The sequence below is a fragment of the Lathyrus oleraceus genome, chromosome 7 (genome assembly GCF_024323335.1).
Source record: "Lathyrus oleraceus cultivar Zhongwan6 chromosome 7, CAAS_Psat_ZW6_1.0, whole genome shotgun sequence".
Lineage (NCBI taxonomy): Eukaryota > Viridiplantae > Streptophyta > Magnoliopsida > Fabales > Fabaceae > Lathyrus > Lathyrus oleraceus.
The window spans coordinates 458492795-458495752 of NC_066585.1; the positions used below are offsets into that span (position 1 = coordinate 458492795).

The window sequence follows — 2958 nt, forward strand, 5'->3', positions numbered from 1 at the left end:
AAAATGAATGATTGAGATTGAATTGATTAGAATGGAATGAAGAGTGAAGTGATAAGAGACTTGACAGTCGATTGATAGGAATCACACTAAAGTCTATGAATAAGGGCGAACACTTTGAATATTTGGGGCATACGCCCCATACGCAAAGTCGCTCTAGACGAGGATGGGAGAGACTCTGTCTCGTTATTCCCTATTACTTAAGACTCGAATCACATGGTACTTCTCTTGACTGACAAGTTGTTGGTGAAAAACCTTTGTTGTTGATCCTTATGTTGATGTTGAACTCGTATGAAGAAGACTTGGTAGTTTAATCGATTCGTATTGTACTAACGTCTATGAATAAGGGAGAACGCTTTGAATATTTGGGGAATACGCCCATACGCAAAGTCGCTCTAGACAAGGATAGGAGAGACCCCATCTCATCATTCCTCATTACTTAAGGCTCGTTTTATACAATTTGAATCATATTTACCAAGTGTTGACCTTTGATTTATCTTGTATAATACGCTGCTTGGTGTGACTGAGGATGCCTTGATTGAAGATCTTGACTTGAGGCTTCGAGCTCCACAGCTTGGAAGAAAAAGTCTTATTAAGTGACCAATGGTCTTTTGGTCACTCAATTTAGACTGTGGGATTATACAAGTTCAAAAAATTTAATTAATCAAAATTGTTTTTAATCAATTTAATCATGGATTTATTTTGGCTTAGGGAACTAGGTTTGAATCTAATCAAAATTAGTAATTGTTAGAAACTACCCTATGTATTAGAAATTTGATTAAAAATTCTAAGTTAGAAATCCTAAGGGAGCATGTGCAAATTGGTCAAAATATTGATTAAAAGTCCTAGGTATAAGTCCTAAAATTGTAAGGAGGTGATTAAATTCTATGTCACATTCTAGTTCTAATGGGATCATGTCATTCTATCACTAAAATAACAAAATAAGTCCATAAGAGCAAAATGGTCATATTCTAGAAATTGACTAAATTGAGGGATAGTTCTAAAATCAATACTTAATAAGGAGTTAACCCTAATTACAAAATCATGTCAAATTCTAATTAAACTTTGATTCTAAAATTCTAACGGTTCGTACTTTAATCTAAAAACTATTCAACCTAATTAGTATAAAATCTATTATTTTCAAGATTTAGTCAAGGTTATTATGAATTAATCTCCTTCAAAATTTCCTAATCAACCTGATTATAATACTCCTAATTAGTTCTAAGCTAACCTAATTAAATTTAATTCTACCTAATTGATCCTAAAATTTCGTAAGAATTCCAATATCTTAATTATTTAGCCAATTACCAATTTTTAAAAAGTCTAATTAAAATTAATCTATACAGAAAATTTGATTAAATTAATTAAGATTCTAACCATCCTAACTAAGTCAACATCCTAATTAAATCAAGTTAGAATTGCTTCCATTTATGATTTCTTCTGAGATTTTCTGCTTATCAGGTTCCGTGAAAGGAGTGCAGAATGATGAAAGATGGAGAAAGGTTGAAGAAATGGTTGCAATGTTGAAGAAATAGTTGAAAGGTTGAAGAAATGGTTGAAAGGTATTGAAGGAATCATTGAAAAGTTGAAGAAAATGGTTACAAGTGAGTATTTATAGAACTTTTTTATTTCTGTTAGAGATTTTCCATTCAGTTATAAAGTCTGTTAGATGGTTTTGATTCAGTTATCGAGTTGGTTACAGCGGTTAGTTTCAAGTGAGAGTTGGTTAGAAGTTTAGATGCAGATGAAAATAATTGAAATTAACTTGAAATGTAACTTAAATTCTGTCTGAAATACTGCTATGAAAATTCTGCTATGACAGTTAATGGAGTTTCCTATTAGCCTTTCGCAGTTGGTTAAAGTTGATTTTCCCTGTTTAAAAACTGCTAAATATTTCATGAACTGCATCTATCCATTTTTGTCAATGTGTGGCCTGTGTTGTGAACTTTTTCTGTTAGAAAATACAATTATTAATTTGTGATGTTAGGTTGATTAATGTTAAATTAATTTGTTATTGCTAGTTTTGAGTTTGGAAATTGGTGACTACAACAGTTAGATTAATCAGTAACTTAGAATTGACTCTTGGAATAGGTAATAACAATTAATTCCCACGGGTTTCATAACAGGTTTTGGAAGTGATTAGTCATTGTTCTTGCGCATGTTTATTCCGTGTTTGCTGCAGAATCGCATTTTTTATTGGCTCAGCATTGCATTGGTTCAGAATTGTTTCGGATCAACTCTGTTTTGATTCGGTAAGTTCTGTTTTGGTTTGGAATAGCGTTTGCAATTGGGATTACCTTTTGGCTCTGGTTTGTGTTCAACTGAAGAGAAAATGCGGTTTTTCGACGTCGCTCACAAACCACTATTTTGCTTCCTTTACTTGATTCTAGCTTAGACTTAAACTTATTGTTGCTACTTCTTGCCGGTGCTGAATTTTTGGTTGTTATGGTTGTGCAGGTCGGTTGAACATGTTTGCGTATGGTGTGATTGATTTGGAAGGTGGAAACGTTATCTTCATGAATGGATTATTTTGTTTTGTGTAGTTTATAATTAGTTTTGGAAATTCTGTAACTTTGGATGGGAATGAATCATGAATTGGAAACATGGATTAACTTGTAAGTAAATGAAGAATGGGTTTGTATGGAATGTCAATAAATTGTATATTAAACGGGAATCGTAATAAGCTTATGGAAATATTATGAATACAAACTTAGAAATTTGTGAATGGCATTGAATGTAAGTTTGGGAGATTTGGAATGATTTGAAATGGCAAATGTATTGGGACTAAATGGTGTACAATGTTGAATGGTTTACATCGAAAGGGTAAAGCTTTGTATGAAATTGATTGAAAGTAGAAGGATTTTGTTTTAGTTTCAAAGAAACAAATTAAGCTCACATCCAAGTATTGATTGTTATTCTAAAACAAATGATACATTAATAAGTTGAATTGAGAAACAAAAG

General features: G+C 32.0%; 1 long non-coding RNA gene across 2 annotated transcripts; it reads left to right on the plus strand.

Moving 5' to 3' along the window:
* The first annotated feature begins 1181 nt into the window (after positions 1 to 1181).
* On the plus strand, positions 1182 to 2722 carry LOC127105942 (uncharacterized). Of its 2 annotated transcripts, XR_007795190.1 has the most exons (4): positions 1182 to 1268; positions 1459 to 1601; positions 2124 to 2249; positions 2455 to 2722. It is a non-coding gene; the product is annotated as an uncharacterized LOC127105942 (long non-coding RNA). The 2 variants fall into 2 exon arrangements; XR_007795189.1 differs by lacking the exon at positions 1182 to 1268 and having other exon boundaries at positions 1286 to 1601.
* The last annotated feature ends 236 nt before the right edge of the window (positions 2723 to 2958 follow it).